Source organism: Nicotiana tabacum, chromosome 11 (genome assembly GCF_000715075.1).
Source record: "Nicotiana tabacum cultivar K326 chromosome 11, ASM71507v2, whole genome shotgun sequence".
Classification (NCBI taxonomy): domain Eukaryota; kingdom Viridiplantae; phylum Streptophyta; class Magnoliopsida; order Solanales; family Solanaceae; genus Nicotiana; species Nicotiana tabacum.
Window position 1 is genome coordinate 131748944 of NC_134090.1, and position 7164 is coordinate 131756107.

Consider the following 7164-nt stretch of genomic DNA (forward strand, 5'->3'; position numbering starts at 1 on the left):
AAATATGAATTGCAAATTGAAGAGAGGAAAGGCATGACTAAGTTAGCGTCTATATCACTACTGATTAGGCATCCAAAAAAATGTTGTTTCAATCTTTTCTCTTTCCTATTTTCATCTGCTACCCCTAGTATTTGACAGCCTTATAATTTCTTGTAAGAGTCATGAAAGGGGTAAAGAGGGTGCTGCCACGTAGGAGTGTGGGAATGTTAATCTTTATCTACTTAGGTAATTAGGTAGTGTCTCGTTACCCGATAATTAACCAATTACCCGCATAATTAAGAATTGCCTCAGATTACTTAAAATTCTACTTATTTTTAATATATTTTATACATCGTACTATTACGGTCCTGTGGTACCCTGTAAAATAAATTCACACACTATTAACAATCATTATAAACATTTATACTGCTGTTTTATGTAAAATTTACACATAATGTCAATATTATTGAATCTTTAACTCATTAAGCTTTCATATATTACAACATAAAAATTACATTATTAAATAAATATATACTCACAAATTCAAACAACCACATTTTGTTAGTTGGTAGTTCACTAACATTGTAATTAATATGCAATTTATACATGTTTGTCATATATATCACTTAAAATTAACCTTTCTATCATAAAAATACTTAACTCACGAATACTAATTAATCACACCATACATACATAATATATGACCTTAATTATCAAAAAAATATTTGTAACTACTAATATTATTTTAATAACTAGACACACTAAACATAATATCTAATGGTATCAAGGTCGTAGACTTACAGGGTCTCATAATAATGATGTCTTAAACCCTATATAACATCCTAATGGACATAATCCCTTCGAACTCATGTGGATTTACTACGGCACATCATGATCTCGTAACTACATGTGTTTGATAACGAGGCATAAAGAGAAGTTCTTATTCCTGAATTTATGTACATTATCCTAGTCTCATAAGCTACAGTATTCTCCCTTATCGGGACTTTATTTTCAGTTTAGTTTTGTCTTCTTTCAGCAAAGAGAGCAGAGAGTCTATATATATACAATATTATAGTATTTTCACCATCATCGAGCTATAATCAATGGGCAAGCCTCTATTGGGCAACCTCTGATCAGATGGTAAGTCATATACCGAGCATATTGTGGCCAAGTGCCTATAAGCAAGCCCAGAATGGCCGAGATACAGAGCCTAGTATGGTTGAGCGCCTATGAGCGAGCCTACTACGGCAGAGTAGTTACACATATTGAGCCTTATAGGGTCGGACTGCTATTTTACATACTATACTGAGAGAGATGAGTCAGTATCAGCAGGTAAGCATATTCTCAAATTATGTTTGACTCCTAGGTACTTTCAATTGTTATATTATCAGTTCAGTTTCAGCTTTTAGTTATTTTGTTCCCTTACATACTCGGTACATTATTTTGTACTGACGTCCCTTTTGCTAGGGACGCTGCATTTTATGCCTGCAGGTCCTGATAGACAACTGGATAGACCTTCCTAGTAGATAAAGTCAAACATCAGCTTGGTTGGTAAACTCCACTTCCTTGGAGTTACCAGGTCTATATCTTGGAGTTTATTTTATATATATAGGTTTGATGGGTAGGTCGAGGCCCTGTCCTGACCATGATATAGTTTAGTTATCCCTAGAGGCTTGTAGACGAGTCCTGTACATTTTTAATATCAGTATTATGGCTTTACCAGCCCTATGTAGATGTTTAGGTTGGTATTGCTGGTTGTAGACATTATTTTCAGATGATTCAGAATATGGCCTCATCGGCCTAAGTTGAGAGTTACCCCTCCAGAGTTCACAGTTACAGAGTGGTATGCTCGGATCGAGTATGACACTAGGTACCCACTATGCCTTTTCATATTTGGAGCGTGACACTTGAGTTGTGATAGTATACTTGTACATGCATACACCGTATCATGTCATTTACACTAGTTCAGGAGTATGATACTTGATGTTCATTGACCACATGCATGACTTCTTGTATATCTGCTTTCTCTGCAATATAATTGGACTGGTAGCCTATGACCATGCCGGGCAGATTGAGATATTGAGCCTATGATCATGCCGGGAGAATTGAGATATTGAGCTTGTGACCACACCGGGCGGATTGAGATATTGAACATGTGACCACGTTAGACGGTTTGTGATAGTGAGCCTATGGCAATGCTGGGCGGATTATAATATTGGCATGTGAGTTGTCCGTGCGTTTGTGATTGATAACGTGGGCACGAGGTGCCATATGTGTATGATTTGTAGGATTGGGATTCGTGATTCATGAGTATGAGGTGTGGTACCTCAGGATGATTCTAGTTGTAAACCTTGTGATAGAACAATTTGATTATTTAGTTGTCATTTATTTTCTTTAATTGGTTTCATTGGTACTTTAACTGAGTTCTGATTGTTTGCTGTGTTATCACATGTTTACTTCTTGTTGCTATTTGTTGTTTCTACCCTCCATTGCTAGCGGTATATTGTTATTCTTCACATGCTTAGTTTTATATTGATATTTGTTCCTCTGTTAGGTTTATATTAATATTTTGCACATGTTATTTTATCTAGTAGGTGTCTTGACTTGTACCTCGTCACTACTTCATCGAGGTTAGTCTTGGTACTTACTGGGTACCGATTGTGGTGTACTCATGCTACGCTTTTGCATATTTTTGTGCAGATCCAGGTACTTCTGAGTATGTCGGACGTAAGTTAGCTGCTTGTGATTCGTTGTGGAGATCTCAAGGTATGCTTGCCATGGCGGCTGTAGGCCCCGGAATCACCTTCTATTGTTTTTCATTACTACTATTTATTTTCACTCCAGAACAGTCCTGTATTTAGAGACTTGTAGTGAACTTAGTAGAGCGTATGATTCCGTACTATCGGTTTTGGAGTTGTATGATTGTTATTCGGTTCAGTTATGTTATTTCAATGATCAGTTTTTGAATTAAGTTGGTTATTTCTGCATATTCTCAATATGTGCTATTTACCTAGTCCTAGGGACTAAGTGCCATCACAATCCATAAGATGAGATTTTTGGTCGTGAAGCGGTTGATTAGTAGGTTTGAAATGAGAAACTTTATTGTTGGTTTTTGTTACTAACTGCTAGAATAATTTTTAAATTAGGATAAGATTATTCCTACTTGGGTAAGGGAACTACTAATGCAAACATGACCCTTGAAAAAGAGATATTCACCATTACAAAGCTTCAAAGCTTCAAAAACTTCAGTTAAAAAATCAAAATTTTCGAAATTAGATTTGATTTCGATTGGGTGTTGTGGTAAACACTTGAAAACATTTTAAGGGCTTATATCTAGATTTTCAGGTAATTTGATAAACGAGCGAATATAGTAAAATTTTCAGTCCTACATCGAAGGAGGAAGAAGAGCTTGCTGCAATTTGACTGAATTGTATATATTTTGTTAAAAAAAAGTATAGCTACGTCTAAAAATACAAAAACCTAATTAAAACATGGTAAATAAGTTTATAATTTTGTATATAAACGAAAAAAATACCAATTATTTTTGTGTAACTTTCAGATTGTACATCATATTCCAATATTATTAGTACTCCCTTTGTTCCAGTTTATGTAAACTTATTTCTTTTTTTGGTCTGTTTCAAAAAGAATGACCCCTTTCTAAATTTGGTAACAATTTAGCTTAAACTTACAATTCTACCCTTAATGAAAAGCTTTTATAACCACACAAATACTCTGGGCCCATTTTTGACTTGTTTAGGCCCATTCAAACAGGTTCATGTAAATTAGAACAGAGGGAGTAATTAGTATTTGATTTAAATTCACACAAGAAAATTATATATTAATCCTATAATTATGAAACCTTTATCCTTTTTTGGGACTTTTGGGAAAAACTTGAAACAACTCATCAAGTGACCTTTCTGTTATATCTAAAACTACAGGGTAAAATTTCTTCAACTGTAATAAACCTCGGGAGCCAAGAGATTGGAAACAACAATGGCAATGGCCGTTGAGGTCGCCGGCGGTGGCGGAACTTTATCAGAATTCTACCAGAGTTCCCGACGGCTGTTACTCAAAACCAGAGACGGTTTAGAGAGGCTCGAACGTTTCGAATATACCTCCTTTTCTTCTTCTTCTTCTTCTTCTTCCTCCGTGTTGTCGTCGGGCGCTGCCGTGAGCGATCCTTCGGAGAAATCAGTTGACGGTTTAAGAAAAGATATAAGTCAGATCCAATCGCTTTGCTCTGAAATGGAACGTCTCTGGCGATCCATACCTGCTAAATCTCAACGTGATCTCTGGAAAAGGTCACCTCTTTTTTCTCCCTGAATTGTGATATTTGAATTTCAACTGCTTCTTTGTTTGTTCTCTTTTGGTTGATATTTTCGATTAAAGACTCATATAGTTGAGATTAAATTGGGTATTCTTGTAAGGATAAGTGTGAGGCTTAGAGAATCCTTAATTTTGGAAAATGATTTAGTAGTGAAATGGAGTTGTATGGAGCGGACTGGATGTTTAGGATATTCTTCTTCTTCCATCTGGTGCATGCTATCTCCCACCAGCACAAGACAGGTACTAGGTAACTTCGTTCATCAAGGCTCAGGTACATGAGAATAAATCATCTAGTAATTTTTGCTTTCTATAGAATTTGAACCCGAGACCTAGTGGTTGTCCTTCCACTTTATTGACTGTTAGGCCACACACTTGGGTGCATATGGCTGTTGAGGTTTCATATGGCTGATTTGATATTGAGGCATAGTTAATTGATAAATTAAGGTGAAAATGTTTTAGATTTCACTTTCTCTGGCTATGAGCAAATGACAATTGAGTAGTCTTATCGTCGAGTAATTCGAAATGAAGCTGTGAGTACTTAAAATTATGGAATTAGACACAATGCATGTCATTATAAATGATAATGTTAGATCATTCATACGAAAATGCTTCTATCGAGTTAGTATAAAAATTAGTTGAAACGCATGTCTTGGGTCCTTGACGTGCTCAAATTTGTAGAAGTCTCAGTTTTGACTGTTGAGGTAATATGATGTCGTATGATTTGATAGGATCCATCAGTAATCAGATTGTTGGAAGGAGACGCATGATTTGTTTAGTAGATGTCTGTCAAGTCCCACATTATTTGAGGGAATAGGTTGTGTTCTCCTTATATGGTCTTAGGAAATGCTCCCCTCATGAGCTAGCTTTTCGGAATTGAGTTAGATCCAAGGGTCATATCTTCACAATGTCCAAATTTGAAATTATCCAATCATTCATTGTTTATCAATTGAGAAATAAATCTGTATTTTCATACAATTTTAATTGTTAATTTCCTAGATCATACTGCAATGTGATTTATTGGAGAAATTTTGATTAGGATTTGTATTTAGTTTTTGAAATTAAGTCGAACTGTATTGTCGATTCAAAAAAAATGTTGGCCAGTGCTAATCAAATTTGGTGAGTCTGAATTACTATCGCAACCCTTTGATTAACAAAACCTAAAGTTTAGTGGTGATGAATTCACGTAGTTTTGTGAGGGGTTCTTAGTGAAAAACTGTCAGTCGTGTACTTCTTAAATAACTTTTATATCTGATATAGATTATTAGTGATAGGTGGAATAAGATGCAGTGGAGCAAGCACCAATTTGCAATAAACCAACGTTTTTTTTTCTTCTTAGAAGTGCAATGAATCAATGCATTTTCGCTTATTCTTTGTGGAGTCAAAAAGAGGGTCATGTTTTCCTGCAGTATGTATGCTTTAATGATGCTTTCATGGATATGTTGACGCTGTGGGGCTTTTGTGTTGGTGTTTCATGAGTATATTGCCATGTATCCACTTCATATGCACTTGATGCCTTCGGGTCTTACCCAGTCGTAGTCGGCCTTCGTCTCTAATTAGAAGTTTTTATTCCATAACAGAAAGTCTGTGTCTTACCTGTACAGGAAAGTGGAACAAGTGGCTGAAGAAGTTGACTCTTTGAAAGATAGTCTATTCTTGTCGGCTAACGCTTTCCTTCGATGCCTTTATTTTGTGAGCTTGGGGATGATATTGGTCCTTCGCCTTTTCTGAATGCCAGTTTTCATCACTTCGCTTGATCTACTGGGAACATGGCTCTCTTCTTTAAACCTTTCAATGGTTTCTTCAGTGGTATGGCTTTCTTCATCAAAATTGTTATGTTGGGCATGCTATAACGTTCCCAAATTGCTTCTTTTGAGACGCGTTCCTTCATCCTTTTGAATCGCGCGCTTGCCTTTGCAGCCTTCTGCTTCTTGGTGCTGGGGATTTTATTGTTTCCTGCTTGGGGATCTCTGTTGTAACCTTCCGTCTTCAGGTGGGGTTACTGATTCCAAAATCTAGAGCTGAAAAGTATTCCCGCATTTTACTGGTGGGCGACCTAGAACTTAAATGTATTCCCGCATTTTACTGGTGGGCGACCTAGAACTTAAATGTATTCCCGCATTTTACTGGTGGGCGACCTAGAACTTAAAAGTATTCCCGCATTTTACTGGTGGGCGACCTAGAACTTAAATGTATTCCCGCATTTTACTGGTGGGCGACCTAGAACTTAAATGTATTCCCGCATTTTACTGGTGGGCGACCTAGAACTTAAATGTATTCCCGCATTTTACTGGTGGGCGACCTAGAACTTAAAAGTATTCCCGCATTTTACTGGTGGGCGACCTAGAACTTAAATGTATTCCCGCATTTTACTGGTGGGCGACCTAGAACTTAAAAGTATTCCCGCATTTTACTGGTGGGCGACCTAGAACTTAAATGTATTCCCGCATTTTACTGGTGGGCGACCTAGAACTTAAAAGTATTCCCGCATTTTACTGGTGGGCGACCTAGAACTTAAATGTATTCCCGCATTTTACTGGTGGGCGACCTAGAACTTAAATGTATTCCCGCATTTTACTGGTGGGCGACCTAGAACTTAAATGTATTCCCGCATTTTACTGGTGGGCGACCTAGAACTTAAAAGTATTCCCGCATTTTACTGGTGGGCGACCTAGAACTTAAATGTATTCCCGCATTTTACTGGTGGGCGACCTAGAACTTAAATGTATTCCCGCATTTTACTGGTGGGCGACCTAGAACTTAAATGTATTCCCGCATTTTACTGGTGGGCGACCTAGAGCTGAAATGTATTCCCGCATTTTACTGGTGGGCGACCTAGAACTGAAATGTATTCCCGCATTT

At 37.1% G+C, this 7164-nt stretch overlaps 1 long non-coding RNA gene across 1 annotated transcript; it reads left to right on the forward strand.

The window, feature by feature from the left end:
- The first annotated feature begins 3793 nt into the window (after nucleotides 1-3793).
- Nucleotides 3794-6398, forward strand: LOC107759447 (uncharacterized). The gene is made up of 3 exons (XR_012696972.1): nucleotides 3794-4280; nucleotides 5907-6111; nucleotides 6223-6398. It is a non-coding gene; the product is annotated as an uncharacterized LOC107759447 (long non-coding RNA).
- The last annotated feature ends 766 nt before the right edge of the window (nucleotides 6399-7164 follow it).